The sequence below is a fragment of the Papio anubis genome, chromosome 13, assembly GCF_008728515.1.
Source record: "Papio anubis isolate 15944 chromosome 13, Panubis1.0, whole genome shotgun sequence".
Taxonomy (NCBI): Eukaryota; Metazoa; Chordata; class Mammalia; order Primates; family Cercopithecidae; genus Papio; species Papio anubis.
The window spans coordinates 14048661-14069172 of NC_044988.1; the positions used below are offsets into that span (position 1 = coordinate 14048661).

Here is a 20512-nt window from a genome sequence, read left to right on the forward strand (position 1 = left end):
GCTTAATCAAGCCTCAGTAATGGTGGACGCCCCTCCCCCCACCAAGCTCAAGCATTCCAGGTCAACTTCAGACTGCTATGCTGGCAGTGAGAAATTTCAAGCCAGTGGATCTTAGCTTGCTGGGCTCCGTGGGAGTGGGATCTGCTGAGCAAGACCAGTTGGTTCCCTGGCTTCAGCCCCCTTTCCAGGGGAGTGAACGGTTCTGTCTTGCTGGTGTTCCAGGCACCACTGGAGTATGAAAAAAAAACTGCAGCTAGCTCGGTGTCTGCCCAAATGGCTGCCCAGTTTTGTGCTTAAAACCCAGGGCCTTTGTAATGTAGGCACCTGAGGGTATTTCCTGGTCTGCGGGTTGTGAAGACCATGGGAAAAGCGTAGCATCTGGGCTGGAATGCACCATTCCTCAAGGCACAGTCCCTCAGGGCCTCCCTTGGCTAGGGGAGGGAGTTCCCTGACCCCTTGTGCTTCCTGGGTGAGGCGACGCCCCACCTTGCTTCTGCTCACCTTCCGCAGGCTGTACCCCCTGTCTAACCAGTTCCAATGAGATGAACTGGGTACCTCAGTTGGAAATGCAGAAATCACCCACCTTCTGTGTTGGTCTCGCTGGGAGCTGCAAACTAGAGCTGTTCATATTTGGCCATCTTGCCTGGGAATCCCATTTTCATATTTCTTTCTACTTCATGATAAGGCATTATTATATGACTTTGATTAATGTTGTGATGTTTTCTCTTTGTATCAAGAAATAAAGGATGTATAATGATTAAGCAAAAGGAAGTTAACTCTTCAAACTTGTAATTATTGATAAGTTAACCATACCTCTCAATCAGCAGTTTCTCTCTTTCATTTATTTTGAAGATAAAATCTCTTCTCTTTGATAATAATTATAAAAGCCATGATAAAAACCAAATAATAGAAAAGATTACCCAATGAAAAGTAAATCATCTTCCTACATCTGATCCTGATACTAACCTCAGAGGTTAGTACTCTCTGCAGATATTTTGGGTGCAACCTTCCAGAATTTCCTTTTTCTTTCCAGAAAACAATATTCGCCATCAGTTAGTAGCAAGTAATACTAACTCCATTGAGGTGTAGTTTTGTGTGGCCAGATGACCCGGAGAAATGCTTTGTAGGGCTAGGTTGGCTCACACTTCCAGATCTAGAGGTAAGATCTGTTGGGTTTTTGTCTCAGGTTCTGAATGCCTCTATGAATGTCAGAGCCACTTGATATTTATGTTTCTCTATGTTTCTCTAAGCACCCTTATTCTCTCTGGAGGGCTTGCATTTGCGACAGATGGTTGATAGTCACTCCTGGTTTTGGGGGCGTGTCTTTACTGCTTCTTTCATTGTGTCATTTTATTTCCCTGCTTCACAGTGTGATGGGAATCCATGAAGAACCTTCTATGTGCTCCCCTTTCTCTGCTCACTTCCATGTCTTGCAGACTTAGGATGTCTTCAAAGAGGACCTTTCCTCCCAAGGGGCCTGTTTAAAATTCCACTGTCTCAGTGATATGTGAAGAACAGTCCAAGATTCTGAAAGACACCTGAAGTGTGAGATTCCTCCCAAGAAATAGTGACTTTCTCAGATCCCAGGGGACTCCAGAGAGTAGGGATAAGGGGAAGGGAGTGCTGGCCTTCAAGAAGAGGTGAGCAGAAGGGAAGGGCTGGAGATTTGTTTGCTCAGGTAGTACGTGAGCATGACATGCAGCTGAGGATGTTGGGGGTATATGCTACCACAGTAGTCCCTACCGTCATTTCTGCAGATGGGTTTAGAAAGGTTCTGTGATCAGTGAATGGATCAGCCAGTAACCAATTGCTAAACCAACAAAGTTTTAATGCCCCAAGACACACACTGTGTGAGTCTTCTCTCTAAAGTGATACTCCCAGTCACTCTCCATCACATTACCGTCTGTCACTTTTTTTTTTTTAATTTTTTTTTTTTTTGAGACGGAGTCTTGCGCTGTTGCCCAGGCTGGAGTGCAGTGGCATGATCTTGGCTCACTACCTCCTGGGTTCACACTATTCTCCTGCCTCAGCCACCTGCATAACTGGGACTACAGGCGCCCGCCACCATGCCCGGCTAATTTTTTGTATTTTTAGTAGAGACGGGGTTTCACCATGTTAGCCAGGATGGTCTCGATCTCCTGACCTCGTGATCCACCTGCCTTGGCCTCCCAAAGTGCTGGGATTACAGGTGTGAACCACCGCCCCTGGCCCCGTCTGCTGCTTTTTATGGTTGTTTATTAACTTGTTCATTCCTTGTGTGCCTGTTTGTTTTCTGTCGTCCCTATAGACTGGCAGCTCCATGAAGGCAGGGATGTTCCTGCACCCCAGTGTCTAGAACATCCCCAGTGCCTGGAACACTATGGGGGCTTAATAAAAATATTGGTTAGCTGAAAGAATAAATAAATGAGCACACTTTACCAAATAATAATAATGGCAGCAATCTGTTGAGCACTTAGTATGTGCCAACCCCTGTGCTAAACACCTTTCATCTCATTTAATCCTCAAAAGCAGTCCTAGGAAGTGGGAATCGATGTCCCTATTTTACAGGTGTGGAAAATGAGCCCCAGAGCTGTTGGGTACCCTGTCTCCAGTCACACAGCCGGTAAGCGGTAGACTGAGATTTGAACCTGGGTCCGTCCAAGATCTTGAAGTTTAACATATTAAGGTATAATTTCTAGAGATGTCAATCTAAGCAGTCACTTCAGAAAGGGGCCCTGCAAAAGAAGCAGGTTTCTGCCTTCCAAGTGAGTGCTGGGCTGTTGGGAGCAGACTAGGCACCAGCTGTTCCTCAGGATTTTAGCTGGAGACACCCCCACAACCCCGTCAACATGGTCCTGAGAGTGGGTTCATCCCTGACATGGGTCCCTGGTATTTTGAGTGGTTGTGAATTATTTAGGTGTTGTGGTAGATGTGCTTCCTTGCGTCAAATTCTAACAGAAAACTGTGCTGAAATGCAAGCCAAGAGGTACAGCAGCTACTTCTTTATTTATTTATTTTCTGTTAATGAACCGGGGAGAAAAAAATCCCTGAAGCCATCAGCCAGATATTTCACCTTCTTGGCGCTCTTTCCTGGCTCTCCAAATGGTACCTTGGTGCTTTTGAGTATTTTTATTTTTATGGTATCATATTTTGCAAAATACCTGAGAGCCATTTTCAACACTCTGGCTACCCAGAGAGCACTCTGTTTGATCCATTTTCCTACCAGGAGGGCTTAAGTGGAAAGAAAGGAGAGGCCTAACAAGCATCCTGGGCTCAGCTAACTCCCTCCTCAGCCTCCCTCCTTCTCTGGGCCCTCTCTGAGCTTCATCGCTGTCTCTCTGGCTGTTAGGCTACTGGAGAAATCAACAGAACCTATGATTATGAGTGTATACAGCACATTATATTTTGTAAAATGACCCAAGTTCTGTTTATTAGTCATTTCCTAAGTAAGTCACTAAATAGGGAAGGAGAACCTGGTAACATTCACCAGGCATAGATTAATGAGTTAGCCCTGGCCAGGGAAAAACTTCTAAAAGGGACCAAGTGCCTGTTGTTAAGGAAGGTTGGTGCTGTTGGGAGTCTGTGAGTGGGATCCTCCCTCATCTCTTTTTTGAACAGCTTTGTTGGGATCTAATACATGTAACATACAATTCACCTGAAGTGTATAATTCCACGGTGGTTAGTATATTCACAGAATTGTGTATCCATCAACACAGTCAATTGTAGGACATTTCATCCTTCCAGAAGGAAACCCATATGGGTCTTAAGTGTCACTCCCCCGACCCTCTGCATTTCCCCCAGTCTTTGGGGAAATTTACCTTATGTTACTGTAGATTTCATGGAAATGGAATCATACAGTATGTGGTCTTTGTGACTGGCTTCTTCCATTTAGCACAGGGTTTTCAAGGTTCACTCACGTTTATTGTTTATCAGTACTTCCTTTCTTTTTATCGCCAAATACTATTTCATTGTATGGACGTACCACAGTTTATTGGTTGATGGACATTTGAGTTGTTTCTACTTTTTGACTGCTAGGAATAGTGCTGTTATGAGTATTTATGTATGGGTTTTATTTTTGTGTGTGGACATATGCTTTCATTTACCTGAAGTGGAATTGCTGGGGCATGTGGTAACTCTATGTTTAACCTCTCAAGGAACTGCCAGACTGCTTTCCAAAGCAGCTGCACTGTGTTACCTTACCTGCCGGCCATGCATAGGGATCCTGACGTCTCCACATCCCCATCAGTAACACTGGTTATTATCTGACTTTTTGAGTGTAGTCATTCTAATGGGTTTGAAATGTTAAAATGGATTGGCATTGTGGTTTGGATTTGGTTTTCCCTGATAACTTCCATCTGCATCTTGACTATACATTTTTTCCTTAAGTAGCTGGGAGTCTTTTGGGGGTTAACATTTGAACTGGTGATAAGACTGTCTCTGGAGCTCTCCTCTTCCCAGGTTGCCTCGAGACTATGGGGCATCCTTATGCTCGAACCTCTTTCATCTGCGGGGCTGGGGGACACTGTGACCCAACCACTGCCCTGAACTTCACACCTTCAAGGTTGCCTTCCTGCTTTCCAGCAGCCATTTTTAATTATTACACAATCTGTACAAAAAATGAAGATTTAAAGCAAATTGCTTTCAAAAGTAAGTTACAGATGTCATCCTCTGTTGTATTTGCAACCTAAGTCACGAAAGTTTCTAAGGTCACGAGTTTTTGTTTAAGACACTGTACACCAAGCCCATCGCACAGACAATGTGTGTTTTCCGCCTTTTCTAGGCTCTCAAAGAATGAGTAGAGCCCAATCTTTGGATCTCTCTCTCTGGCTTTCTCTCTCTCTCTCTCTCTCTTTGTGTTTTAATTCAATTATATATCGAGATAATTGTAGATTCACATGCAGTAGTAAGAAGCAATGCCAAGGGATCCCATCCTTGGAACTGTTTTGTTGTGGGAGAAAGTGAAGACTTACTGAGGACTGGAAAATAACTCTGGAAGTATGCCAGGAATCCAAATTATTTCTGTTGCTGTCAGCTCCCTGCTTTTTCCCAAGATAAGGACCACAGGACCAAACAATCAAACGAGCTGCTCCTGGGGAGTGGTTTCTTATTGACAGCAGCTATTCAGCTTTGCGATTTATTTCAGTTTAAAGTAGACAAATCTAATAATGATACCCCTTCTCTTTCCTCCCCTTTTTGCTAATATTGCATCTTTTTGGCTATGGCTACTGCTGCTTTTGAACTTTTGAAAGAAATTGAGCCTGCCAAAGATCTCGTTTGAATTTAAACCTAACCCGTACTGAAAAAGTCTTCTAGATGAGGCAAAGAATGTAAATGGGCTAAAGATTGTAAAATAGGTCAGTGTAGCACCTGGTATAACATCTGAGTTTGGTGTGCTCATCAATTCAACACATAAGTGACTGAGTATCTTATTAGGCTCTGCTTGAGGTGCTAGGGATATAGCTAGGGAACAAAACACACAGAAATTCCGGTCCTCATGGAGCTTACATTCTCCTGAAGGGAGGCAAAAAAATAAGTAAAATATTAAGTATATCTGTTGTTGGTAAATACTTTGAATAAAAGTTGGGGAGGAGGCATGGAGGGGAGGGGGAAAGGAAAAGCAGTGGGGATGATTCCAGTTTTAAATGAGGTGGTCTAGGAAGACCTCCCTGGGAACAGGACATTACAGCAGGGGTTGACAAGCTTTTTCTGTAACAGACCAGATAGTACACATTTTAGACTTGGCCAGCCAGCTACTCAACAACTCATGTAGTGCAAAAGCAGCTGTAGACAGTGCATAAAGGAACAAGTGTGGCTGTATGCCTGTAAAACTTGATTTACAGAAATAGGTGAAGGCTGGGATTGGACACGTGCTGCAGTTTGTCATTCCCTGCATTAGAATAAAATTGCAAGGGAGGTGAGAAACCAGGCACTGTGGTGTCTGCTGGGGTGGGGGCAGGGAGAGCTTTCCAAGCCGAAGAGACAGCCAGTGCAAAGGTCCTGAGCTGGCTTTATGGCTGGCTTAAGAACGGGAAGAAAGTCAAGCATTAAACAAGCAGCATAGAAGGAGACAAGGTTGGAGAGATGATTGGGGCCAATTCTATGGGACCTTGTAGACCAGTGTGCACTCACAAACCGTTTATTAACAATAGTTGAGAATAATCTATGAACTACTTTTTTTCTGAACAGTTGAAGTAGGATGTGCATACAGTAAAGTATGCAAAGTTGTAAGTGTGCGTGTGGCATGATGTTTTCATAAAGTGCATATTCTTGATGACAGCAGCTAGATCCAGAAACACAGCATGGCTAGCACCCCGGCAGCCCCTGTTTGGCCTCCTCACAGACATCACTTCCTGAGAGTAACCACTGTCTTGGCTTCTGACATCATAGGTTCGTGCTTCCTGTTGTTGAACTTCATGTAATTTTACGTAAAAGGCATTGGGCAGTACATACCCTTTTGTCTTCTTACGTTTGGCTTCTTGTGCTCAGCATTATATTGGTGAGATTCATCCTTGTTGCTTATAGTTGTAACTCTTTAATTCTCACTGATGTATGGGAGTAGATTCTATAAATGCAGTCAGGCACCAGACTGCATATAGGATGCTGTAACATTGTAGCTCAATGTTTTACGTGGCGTTAAATCTATTGCACTGCCAGTCATACAAAATATAGCACATACAATTATGTACAGTACATAATACTTGATAATAGATGACTATGTTACTGGTTTATGTATTTAATATAAATACATATACTATAATATATTATACTTTTTATTGTTATTTTGGAGTGTACTCCTTCTACTTATATACAAAATGTTAACTGTAAAACAGCCCCTGGGATGTCCTTTGGGACATATTCCAGAAGATACATATATGTGTGTATATATATATATATATATTTTTTTTTTTTTGAGACAGAGTCTTGCTGTGTTGCTCAGGCTGGAATGCAGTGTGATCTTGGCTCACTGAAACCTCCGTCTCCCAGGTTCAAACGATTCTCCTGTCTCAGCCTCCTGAGTAGCTGGGATTACAGGCATGCGCCACCACACCCAGCTAATTTTTGTATTTTTTAGTAGAGATGGGATTTCACCACCTTGGCCAGGCTGATCTCGAACTCCTGACATCAAGAGATCCACCTGCCTCAGCCTCCCAAAGTGCTGGGATTACAGGCGTGAGCCACCGCACCTGGTTAATATATTGTTATCATAGGAGATGACAGCTTCATGCATGTTATTGCCTCTGAAAGCCTTTCAGTGGGATAAAATATGGGAGTGGAAGACTAGTAATATTGACAATCTTGACCCTGTGTAGGCCCAGGCTAATGTGTCTGTGTCTTAGATTTTAATTAAAAAGTTTAAAAAATTAAAAAAGTTAAAAAATATAAAAATAGAACAAAGCTTATAGAGTAAGGATATTAAGAAAATATTTTGTGCAGCTGTACAATGTGTTTTTGTTTTAACCTAAGTATTATTACAAAGGTCAAAAAGTTAAAAAATTAAAAAGCTTATAAAGTAAAAATGTTACAGTAAGCTAAGGTTAATTTACTGTTGAAGAAAGAAAATTAAAAAAATTAGTTGAGTGTAGCCTAAGTGTAAAGTGTTTATAAAGTCTATAGTGGTGTATAGTAATGTCCTAGGCTTCACACCCAGTCACCACGCACTCACCCAGAGCAACTTCCAGTCCTGCAAGCTACATTCATGGTAAGTGCCCTAGATAGGGGAGCCATTTTAAGTCCATTTTTACTGTACCTTTTCAATGTTTAGATACACAAATGCTTCCCAATGTGTTACAATTGCCTATGGTATTCAGTGTAGTCATGTGCTATACAGATCTGTAGCCTAGGAGCAATAGGCTCTCCCACAGAGCCTAGGTGAGTAGTAGGCTGTACCAGCTAGGTTTGTACAACGAAATTGCCTAACAACATATTTCTCAGAATGTAACCCCCTTGATAAATGACACATGACCATATTCCATTATTTAGTTTCTTTAAAACATTATTGATAGACATTTAGGTTGCTTCTAATTTTGGCTATTACAAACTACTTTGCTAGCTTTAACTTTTTAAAAAAGTTAATAAACTCTTAAATGTACAGTGCCAGCCATATTTAGAGGCTTTGGGAATTTTTGAAAAATAACTGCAAATGTGTGAGAACAACCGACTCATCCAGGGATGAAGTTATCGACTCTTCCTACTGCAGTTCAAGAGTTCAGAGCTGACCAGTGTGGCTAATCAGCTGTGGAGTGGGTGTTCATGGGGAGTTGGTGCAGTTTGCACAAGTCCTTGTTGGGGGACTCCATCTTCCCTTTTGCATTCCTCTAGCAGATGCTTGTCTGTCTGTTTCAGAATGAAGCTCCTAGGTGGAGGGGCCTCTGGATTCTCAAGAGCTCTGCTGCAGCCATAATCTCCGGGATCATGGAGGACCTTCGTTCTCCAAATCTGTAAACATGCAATGCAGGACAGTTGTGCTAAGGCCACAACACTTTCTTCCCTCATCCTAGGAGGGAACTTAATTATTTAGGCAACTCAGGATGGAATCTGCCTATTGAAGGGAAAATTGTGTTTGTGAATGTTCTTCATGAAGTGCTCAGGCAGCACCATGAGCAGGTCACTTTTTGATGATTTTGAAGCTGACCTTTATGGAAACACAGTTCTTGTGCTGAACCTGCAGGCCAGGTGCACTTTGCAGCTGTAGAGTCAGGAGGTGGAAATCTGATCACCTTGTTAGGAGGACCTTGGTGGCTCTCCCGTTCCTCCAGGCTCTCTCAGGCCACCTGTCCTATCGCCTCTCTACCCAGCACCCCCATCTGTAAGTACTCCTCTTAGTAAACAAAACAGCCCCAGCTGCCAATCTGGTGGCCTCGGCACTTGGCTGATCTTAGAGGACTTGCCAACCGGGGCTTATATAGCCTTCAGTGTCCTTCTCGAGCACTTTCAAGTAGGTAAATACAGAAAATTAGTAGGCTGGAAAAAATAAGAGAGAGAGAAAAGTCAGCCTTTTGAGTAGCAGTTCTGAGCTCTCTCACCTGTTTACAGATTTATATTGTATTTTACGAGATTTCACAGTAAAGTGGATATTTCTAGACTGTTCCATTGCTTCTATGTGAATCATTGTAAAACATCCCTTGGTGTTTTACCTGGTGCATTGTTATAGGAGGGGGACTCTCCCGCTATGGGGAAGAAAATCTCATGACAGGCATAGACACATGGCACAGAGTAAATGCATGAAAATTTTTTTGCCATAAGAATGAATCAAGAAAGTAGCAACTCTGACACCTCACTATTTTGGGACCTCGAACCCAATATTGCATGTTGTTTGATGTTAGCTGACCCAATCTGAGGACCCAACATCTCCCAGAAGATTTCCTGTAATTAATTCATTCATTTATCATATTTACTGTGCAAGGTACCGTGAGAGGATGTTGAAATACAGATGTAAACAACAGACATGCATGGAGCTTATATTCTAGTAGGGAGAGGCTGACAATAAGCAGACGCTCATACCAATACAATTATGACAGATGGTGTGACGAGTTCTACGTATAAAAATAAAGTTGAGTAAGGGGGATTAGAGGATGAAGAGGTAGGGAAGAAGTACTGTTCTTTATAGAGTGGTCAGGGAACGTGTCTCTGATAAGGTGATATTTGAGGAGAGGCCTGAAAGAAGTGGTAGGGTGGGGGGGAAGTCAAATGAATACCTGGGAGAAGAACATTTCAAAAAGAGAACAGATGTAAAGGTCTTAAGGTGGTAGGGAGCTTGGCGAGTGTGAAGGACGTGAGGGAGGAAGAGAGGACCGGGAAAGAAGCCAAGAGAGGGGGTGGCAGACATCGTGAGGGTCTTATAGGTCACTTGAGCTTTGGAAGCCATTGGAAGGTTTTGGTGGAGAATGGCATGGTCTGTTGTGTGCTTTTAAAGAGGATCACTCACTTGCCGTGTTGAGAATAGGCCCTAGGGAGAGAAGAGCAAACATAGGGAGACCCATTAAGAGGTGAAAACTGTGCCCTTGGGTAGTGAGAAGTTTTAGGGAGCCCAAGACCGCTTGAATGTCTATAGTCATTGGTGGTGCTTTCTGTTTGTGTGAAAGTCAAGCTCAGGAGATGATAAGCACTGGCCTGGCCTTGAAGGGGAAGCTGGCAAGGGCTGGCCCCTCTTCCTTTCCAAGGGCCATCACCACAGAGCAGCACAAACCCCAAGGCCATGTAGCATCTGGCGTCAGCAGCGCTCAGTGCACACCCCAAACTTCAGCAGGATGTGGAGTGTATTCTCTTCTCTTACCACCTCCCCACTCCCACCCTTGTCACCAGTTACAGAGCAGCTGGTTTCCCTGAGTTGCAGGAGAGTTCCATCTAGCGTTAATCACACAGGACCTCCTCAAGCTGTAGCTTCCCTTTTCCTTCTTGCCCGTATGGGCTGAGCCTTTTCTGTCCACAATTTCAACTGTGGGGTTGCTTTCCTCAGGCTTCTCTGAATCTGAACTCATCTGGCCCACTTGGCTGGTGGAGATGTGGCCCTGGAGTGTTGGCCCTTCTGATCCTGTGTCTAATTTACAGTGCTTCATGATCACCCTTTGGATTTTGCCTTGGTTATCTATTGCTGTGTGAGAAATGACCACACACTCAGTGGCTTAAACCAACACCCATTTAGATAGCTCTGTAGACCAGGAGTCTGGGCAGGCTGGGTTCTATACTCAGGGTATCACAAAGCTACTCTCAAGGTGTCAGCAGAGCTGGGCTTTTCACTGAAAGCTGGGAGGCAGAATCTATTTCCGAGGTTGGTGGTAGAATTCAGTTCTTTGCAGTTGTAGAACTGATGTCTCCGTTTTCTTACTGGTTGTCAGCTTCTAGAGGTCACCACAGTCCTTATCACATGCCCCTCTCTAACATCAAGCCAGCAGTGACGCATGAAATCCTTGTGCTTTGAATCTCTGTAAATTCTCTTCTGTCATCAGTTGGAGAAAGCTCTCTACTTTTAAGGGCTATAGGGTGTATGATCCACCAGGATAATGCAGATAATTTCCCTATCTGATGGCCAATTGTGCCATATAACATAGTATAGTAACTGTGCCATGCAACACAGCACAATCATAGGATAGGTTCTTTCGTCATGTTGATAGGTTTTGGGGGTTAGGGCAGGACGTCATTCAGGGGCCATTTTAGAAATTCTGCCCTTTCCGATAGCCTTTTGCAGCCAATATCAGTAGTATTAGCAGTACTACTGCGAATGACACTGTAGTAATTACCAAAGTAAATCACTCATGAGGGCCTATCTTTGTCCTCATAGTAATTACTACAGTGTGCTTTTGTTTCCAGAACCCCAGTTTCTCCTTTTCCAGAGAGGCAAATGGCATTTTGAAGCCACATGGTGCACTGGAACCCAGCATAGCCATCAGGAATCAGTGTTTAGTGTTTCTGTCTGACTCTGAATGGCAGAGAACAAAGGAAATGATGGCCTTTTATATCATTATATGATCATTAAAGCTTCCCATTAAAGCTAAAATTGTGAGGGCTGAGATTTTCAAGACATTTCTGTGGTTCGATTTGGAGTCCCCTGAGTCATGAAGTTGGAGGTAACCTCTGCTGCCCTTTGCCTCTGCTTCTCCCCCTCACAGCCAGCTTCCTGGTACCATCCTGATGTGTCTGCCCACCTCTTCTGGAACACCTCATGTGACCTCTTCCATTCTTTAACAGGCCTATTTATTAAAACATTCTTTCTTCTATTGGGCCCATGTTGGTTTCCTTCTGCCTTTCACCCAGTGTACCCATTTATGGCCTATAGCTGTACCAAATAACTCTTTTCTTTTTATAAAATACGGTGATTCAGATATTTAGAGGCAGATATCAAGTCTCAGAACATCTCTTCTACAAACCAAATTATAGATTTAGCAGGCACCTGGCATGTCACCTCCACTTCTGGTGCTGGGAGCATGCCTTTAGGATGTACCCTCCATCAAAAAGGCAGGGACCTTCTCTATTGTACTCACCACGGTGTCCCTAGCTCCTAGTACGGTGCCCAGTACACAGCGGGGACCAGTGCATATTTAATAACTAGGATGCAATTGCCCTTTGGAACTGAATTCAAAGTGGCCCATACATAGGTATTTACGTGTTCTCCCTAATTGGCACTGCCCAGTCTTGTGATCCACCCCAGGTCCCTACCTAAAAACACAGTTAATGTTTTCTGTCTTACATTTGTTCCAGAACAAGACACATAAATAGATAAATAAAACAAGTTAATGATTCATGCACTTGAAAGCAGTTGCTTCCATAAGTAACAAATTTTGGTGCTTGACTTACATTGTACTTCATTTAGAGTTGCAGTGGAAAGGAGGAGGTAAATGCATTACAGAGAAAAAAGGATATTAAACGTAGAGATGGCTTTCCTTTTCCCTCGCTACTCAAATGCATGGAGTCACTTCATCAGGTGCATCTCTTCATGTGAGCACTGGCTGCAGGGATGAAAATGAAGCACTGGTAGCAATAAGAAATTCCTCTCAAGAACAAACAGGAGATGTGGTTGCCTTGCGGCTTGTTACATACCAATCATCTTGTTACCTAGAGGCAGCAAATATGGGTTTTCGTGGTGTGTATTCACTGTAATATTCTAATGTTCTGGCTCAGTTTAAAATGCATATTTTGTATAATGTAATTATCAACACATTTGTATCATTTTTTCTGTGGGAAAAATGTAGGTAATTATATCTGTAAGAAATTGCAAGTTATATTCCCCGGCTTTGTCGCTCAGCTCTATAGCCTGAACGTATTATAGTGCTAGCTCTCGTGAAAGAACACTCCATGTTTATAAAAATTTCAGGATGTAGTCTGCTCTCTGAAAAATTAATGGGGTACCTTGTATGTATATAAGCAGTCTTGCCCTGTCTTCTTGACATTTATCTTTCCTCCTTTCAACAGATACTGATTCCTGCTATGTGCAAAGAAGTGTAGTTTTTTTGTTTTTGTTTTTTCTTTTCCTTTTTTGAGACAGAGTCTCACTCTGTCGCCCAGGCTGGAGTGCAGTGGTGCGATCTCGGCTCACTGCCAGCTCCACCTCCCGGGTTCACGCCTTTTTCCTGCCTCAGCCTCCCGTATAGAGTAGCTGGGACTACAGAAAGAAGTGTAGTTTTTAAGTAGGATTTTTCAAAGAAAAATCTCTAGTTGTAACATATAGGATCTATAGAAAAGCAATTATAGGAAGCAATTGTTTATTGACTTTAAACATTGATAAACATCAGAATAACTAAATTTCTTTGTTTTTGGCAACTTTGATTTGGACATAATGTATTTCACATATATTATGCAAATTAATTTTTAAAGTAGAGCCAGTCCTTCTAGGCAGGGAATTTCAGTTAATTCTTTCTTTCTTTGTTATGTCTCCCAAGAGTGTGCCTAATAATTAACTGGCAGATGATTATATAAAGCATTAAACTGTAAGTTAGAAAGTGCTGCAGAGAAGCTAACCCCTATTCTCCACTCCTTTCCTCTCCTCCAAACTCATATTTTGCTGTCTCTAGGTATTTGCATCTTGTTAGAGTCCACAGGTTGTATTAATTCGGCAACATTTTTTAGCCAGCTGCATGGACTAATTAATTGAATCTGTCATTCAACAGATATGCATTGGGCCTCCCTGGTGTCTAGACTGGAGTGCTAGAGATGAAGAGAAGATAAAGTTCTATAAGAGATAGAGGAGCTTTACCTTTAATGAGCCTATAGACTGATGGTTCTCAAAGTGTGGCCACCCCTCAATATTGACATTGTGTGTGTGTGTGTGTGTGTGTGTGTATACATGCCTATGCACTCTATGCAGGCTTATAGCCCTGAAATATTTTAGAGTAGGAAATGGACATTCAAGATGATTAAAAAAAAATAATACCATGTTTTTAAGAGCAGTTTTAGGTATATAGAAAAATTAGGTACATGGGTACACGGAGAGTACAGAGGGTTCCCATCTACCCTCTCTCCTATTACTACCATCTTGCATTGGTGTGATACGTTTGTTATAATTGATAAACTATTATAAATATATGATTATTGACTAAAGTTCATAGCTTACATGAGGGTTCACTCTTGGCGATGCACGTTTCTGTGGGCTTTGACAAATGCATAAGGTCTTGTGTCCACAATTACAGGATTACAGCATAGTTTCTCTGCCCTAAAAATTCTTTGTGCTCTACCTATTCATCCCTCCCTTCTTCTCCACTGGCCCCTGGAAGCCACTGATCTCTTTACTGTCACCATATTTTTCTGCAATATATTGCTAGAATCAAAACCTAGTCTTTTCAGACTAGCTTCTTTTATTTAGCAACATGCATTCAAGGTTCCTCCAGGTCTTCTTGTGGCTTGATAACTCATTTCTTTTTATTGCTGAACAATATTCCATTGTCTGGATGTACCACACTTTGTGTAGCTATTCACCTTTTAAAGGACAGCTTCATTGCTTCCAAGTTTTGACAATTATGAATAAAGTTTCTATAAACATTCATGTGTAGGTTTAAAAACCTTATGTGGACATACATTTTAATTCATCGCTGGATCATATGGTAAGACAATTTTTAGCTTGTAAGAAACTGCCAAACCATTTTACATTCCCACCAACAGTGAATGAAGCTCCTGCTGCTCCAGATCCTCACCAGAATTTGGTGGTGTCAGCATGCTGGGTTTTAGACAAAATGGTGCAAACTGGTATCTCATTGTAGGATGATTTTTTTTTTTTTGTATTGTAGGATAATTTTACAAGTCAACTGAGGCGCTTGAGCATCATAAATGCACTGCACAGGTAGGCAGGAACGGAAAGTGATGGCATACTAATGCATTTCGTTTGTGGGTCCCGCACGTTTCAGAAAATACTTTTCATCATCATTTTTACTCATTAAGTTAGATGTTTTCAGTCAAGAGTCAGACAGCTGATGAGGCCCCCTCATCAGCTGTCCTGTTCATATGGAGCTCTTTTTTCTACAGCCTCTGCTTCACAGCTCCTCCGTTTGAAAGCACTGGCCCAGTTGGAATTTTCATCTTCTTGTCAGTGTGGTGAGATTGCAGCTCAGGGGGCAAACATCTCACTGTCAGGTGTATCCTAGTGTCATTTTGGACGGTACTGCACCCAGAATGTTTGTTTACATGGACACTCCCATGCCATTTTCTCAGTTGGGTTTGACTGGGTGCCCTGGTCAGTCAGTGTCAGCAGCAGTTATGATCATCAGCTTCACCAGCTTTTCCTGTTTCAGGAAGATTTTTGCATGTTGGTGACAAAACCCAAAGACCCAATACAAGGATATCGCCACGTTAGAGGTAACATACTCATTTTGCAATCATGCCTCATCTCGAAAGCCTGAAGAGCTATTATCATATGGTAGATCTTACGGTAAAGCCTTTCTTTATCTAGTAGATATTTCTTTCAAGTGTTGCTTTACTCAGTTTTATCTCATTAATATTAATGATAATATTAGTTGGGAAAGAGGTTGGAAGTTCTTGTCTAAGAGTTCTTTTGAGTGGAAAATACACTGTTTTTTCTTTGATTATATGTTTCTTTTTTTTTAAAAGGGGGTGGTGGCTTTGAGGGTAGATATTGAAAGGGTATTCTAAGCTAGAGCTGTTCAGCAGAAATTTTCATGATGATGGAAATATTTTGCCCTGTTCCAGATGGTAGTCACCAGTCACACTTGTCTCTTGAACCCTCCTGGGTTCAAGCGATTCTCCTGTCTCAGCCTCCCAAGTAGCTGGGATTACAGGTGCCCACCACCACACCAGTCACACTTGTCTCTTGAATACAGCCAGTGTGACTGAGGAAGTATATTTTTCATTTTATTTAGTTTAAATTAATTTCAATAGCCCCAGGTAGCCAGTGGCTGAGAAGTGTAGGGGAGCACACGAACTACTTGTTGACTGTGCACTCTTTCCTTTGGCAGAATGATAGAGATTTTATGGAAGGTGCTAAATTAAACTGGATAAATCTTTGGCCTATTATCTTCTATCATGGAATTTGAAATGGTTCGTTTCTTGATTTGATTTTCTGTGTCAAGTTTGGTCTCTACATGGGTGGATATTGTCTGGGTAGCGCCATTGAAGTAATTCCCTCTGCTCTGGAAAGAATTCTGAGTTGGAAACCAGCGAAGTCAAGTGATTGACAAGTGTATTAGTCAGGATTGCTTAGGTTATGCTGTGACAACAAATTCTTTTTTTTTTGGAGATGGAGTTTTGCTCTATCTTCCAGGCGAGAGTGCAGTGGCACACTCTCAGCTCACTGCAGCCTCTGCCTCTGCTCACTGCAACCTCTGCCTCCTGGGTTCAAGCAATTCTCCTGTCTTAGCCTCCCAAGTAGCTGGGATTACAGATGCCCACTACCATGCCCGGCTAATTTTTATATTTTTAGTAGAGATGAGGTTTCACCATATTGACCAGGCTGGTCTCAAACTCCTGACCTCAGGTGATCCACCAGCCTTGGTCTCCCAAAGTGCTAGGATTACAGGCATGAGCTATTGCTCCCGGCCAACAAATTCATCCTAAAATATCAGCGTCTTAACACCCCAAAGGCTCATCTGATGCAATCGGGCAACTGTGAAGAGCAGTCATCCTCCAGGCAGTCACTCAGCTATCCTGGCTGTTTCCATCTTGTGTCTTCATCATGGAAGCCACCAAAATCCCTGCAAAAGAGAAACAGAGAGTGGAAGGTTGCACACCAGCTCATAAATGTTTAGATCCAGAAATGACACAGTCCCTTCTGCTCACACCCCATTGGTTGTATGTGACAGATGGCCCTGCCAACTGCGAGAAGGCTGGGGAATGTGGAGGAGCCCATGGGTATTTGGTAAGTAGTAAATGTCTTTTCCATACCCAATCCTTAGCACTCAAAAAATTTAAATACATTGGAATAATTTTGAAATTTTAAGCTATTTCCATTCTGCCACTTAGAAGTAATTTGGGAAGTGTGCAAAATATTTTATTTCTAGGTTTTAGTCTCACTTTGAAATGCAATCAGATACCCTATTTCTCAGTAATTTTCACTTCCATTTCATTTTGAACATTTGGTGGTACAATGCTAATTTACCTTGAGATCTTTTGGGCACAGGTGCTCATAAATAAAAAAGTTAGGGTAATAATTTCATTATCTAGATGAACAACTTTTAGTTCACATCTTTTGGGATGTGAACTGAAATACAAATGGAAAGAGTATTGTGCACAATTCTCTTCAGCATGTACTGAATTTGAGTATTACTCTGACATTTTTATTTATTTATTTATTTGTTTATTTATTTATTTACTTTTGAGACAGAGTTTCACTCTTGTTGCCCAGGCTGGAGTGCAATGGTACAATCTTGGCTCACTGCAACCTCCACCTCCCGGTTCAAGTGAGTCTCCTGCCTCAGCCTCCCGAGTAGCTGGGATTACAGGTGCCTGCCACCACACCCAGCTAATTTTTGTATTTTTAGCAGAGATGGGGTTTCACCATGTTGGTCAGGCTGGTCTCGAACTTCTGACCTCAGGTAATGCGCAAGCCTTGGCCTCCCAAAGTGCTAGGATTACAGGTGTGAGCCACTGCGCCTGGCCTACACTGACATTTTATGAGCACACTCATTTGTTTTGTTTATTTTTAGTTTTGTAAAACCCTTGTACTACAGACCCTGGGGAAACAACAGTGTTCGTTCATAATGACCAGATTTAAAGTGGCAAATGTGGAGAAACCACCTATGTTTTCCTAAATCTCCTCTCTCCTCAGCTATCATTTTTTAAATCTGCTTTCAAGGGAAACTTACAAGGACGTACTTTCTGTCATTATATCCCAGATTTCTTTAGTCCTGGAAATCACCAGGGAATTTGTCAAATGTGCAGATTTCTTGTTGCCAGTGAATCTGAGATAGGGTCTAAGGATGTGTATTTTAACAAATGTTCCTCGATGATTTTTAAAAACATCGGCATAGTTTGGGGACTTCATCTTATTTTAAGGTAATCAAGTTGGTTGAGTGGTGGGGAGTAGGATTCTTGTCACATAAGTAGGTTAATGATGAAACACCAGCTAGTATCCTTGATGAAGAACAGTTGATGAACGAGGTTGTATTTCATCAGCTTCCCAAACTTTAGTTTTTACTCTGCCATTTTCACAATTTTTGCAACGGTCTCATACTATTTATATAGTTATTTATTTAGTATTTTTTCATTCATATAAATCAACTTATTTGAATTTGAAATATCATGTGAAATCATGACTTTACCATCAAAAAAGTCTGTGTGTCACTTATAATAATTTAAATACTTCTTGTGGAGCAGGCACCAGATTTGAGGCACATGGTGTAAAATAATTCATTATGCTACTGTAAGAAGCTCTCATGCTTCTAAAGTACTAGCTTATGGATTTGTTGACTGAACTGTGTGTGCCATGTGAGCTTGAGACAGGCAAACATGCTCGCCCAGATTCAAGAATTTATGTTCAATTTTCAGCCATTGGTAGTCTTAAATCAGAATGTTTTTGGTAATGGTAATAAATACTCAGACTTGATAATAAATGGTCATTCCAACCATAATTTGTGAATTTACTCATGTGTTAGTCCTGCCTTGAGCTGCATGCATCCACCTCTGTGTTTATGGTGAACACATACAAAAAACACTGTTCCAAATAGCCATTTTTTTTGGTCCTTTTTCATAAGTACTATGTCCATTCACCATGACTTTTGTCACAGACAAGATGCTCACTATACCTATCATTAAGTACATGTGTGTAATGTGTCCAGACAGGGAACATTTTCTGTGTTTCGTGGAAGCTTCAGTGAGGTAAATTTAAATGTATGCAGTGTTGACATTTTTGTTAATTTGAAATAATACGTAATAATTCCAGCTTAGCTGACAGCTACCCCCTTTCTATTTTCTCGTATTTACCATTATTATAACACCCTCCCTAACCTCCTCACTTTCCCCTCAGTTACCTCCGATTGTAACAAAATTCCTTGAAAGATGATTTGTCCTCTCCTACATTTTGTTAACCTGCTGCGGTCTTGCTCTGTACCCTTACCAAGGGCACCAGCGTCTTCCACTTTCTTCAATGCAGTGGTCAGTTCTTGGATCTTGTCTTACTGACCCATGGCAGTTTTGGACACAGAGGGCCACTCGCTCCTCCTGGAAACTTGTCCTCTTCTTGCTTCCAGGACCCTCCCCATTGCCTGAATTTCTTCCTCCCCTCTTGGTCCCCCAACTCTGCTTCCCAGTTTCTTTACCTCCTCAGCTCCTTTTTGGGCTGGACTCAGAAAAAGAGAGTGCAATCATGACAAAGACAAATGTAGAGGGAGGTTCGTAGCCTAATTTATATAAATAAACAATTGGAAACAGTAGGAGAATGGTTAAATAAATCATAAAAATGTTCATATAGTAGAATATTGTGCAACTGGTGAAATATATTTTCTAAGAAAAATCGATGACATTGGAAATATTTATGATCTTTTGTTTTATTAAAGTAGGGTATACAACTGTGTATACAATAATATGATGTTGTAAAAGATCATATATATATATATACACACACACACACACACATAAATGCATAGACAAAATACCAGTATAAATGTAGCTGGGACTACAGGCACATGCCACTATGCCCAGCTAATTAAAACATTTTTTTTGGTGTTGTTGAGACGGGTCTCACTATGTTGTCCAGGCTTGTCTTGAACTCCTGGGCTCAAGCAATCCTCCCCACCTTGGGTTCCCAAAGTATTGGGATTACCAGCGTGAGCCATTGTGTCCAGCCAGTGTTGGGATTACCAGTGTGAGCCATTATGTCCAGCCAGGTGTTAACTATTTTAAAACATTCTAAAGGGAACATGTGTTACTACTGTAAAGAAAACAATTTTTAAAAAGAATAAAACGAAACCTGCAAAAATCTGAGAAAGACCTCATTTGGGGTGGATTTCTAGGGAAGAGTATGGCAGGGAGCCAGTTGGGGAAACATCCCAGATTTTTCTGAATCACATCTTTTAATTAAAAAAAAAAAATCAAATTGGCATGAACTTCAAGTATATTGTGCACATTTTCATTCTAATGTGAGAAGCAAAATCCGTGTGGAAAAACTACATTTTTCTGAGTATTCACTATCTTAGAATATTTTGCTCCATTTCATTAATGCAAGTAACTGAAAAGTTCTCTACCGCCTCCACACACTGTGGAGAACAGAGCACGATGAAATGCATTCATCTCATCCGTTCTCCCACGTTTCTGTGTTACTAGTGAGGCAGGAAGAACGGGGGTTGGCTTAGCCTTTCCCAGTTGCCCCCAGCTGACTTTCACCTCCATTCCATTGTCGGCACTTCTACCCCCGTGGACTCTTCTATGGAGGAGGAGGCGGCTAGGATAGCCGCTATTTGGTTTTTCTAGCCTCCGTAGTGGAAATGACAAGGGAGAAGGAGGTAGAAGTGGGTTTTGGGTCAGCGGGCGAGAAGTGAAGCACTTGAGAAGATCTGTGCAGCTGTACCTGTGAGTTTACTAAGGCTGGTGGGAGGCACCATCACAGCACGTGCCTCACAAAGGAGAGCATGACTGTGGCCTGGCCCGGAGGGGATGGGGA

At 42.0% G+C, this 20512-nt stretch overlaps 1 protein-coding gene across 3 annotated transcripts in view; it reads left to right on the top strand.

Annotated features, from left to right (window-relative positions):
• Positions 1-20512, top strand: part of FRMD3 (FERM domain containing 3) — a 282336-nt gene that overhangs the window by 23997 nt on the left and 237827 nt on the right. The window lies entirely within an intron of this gene.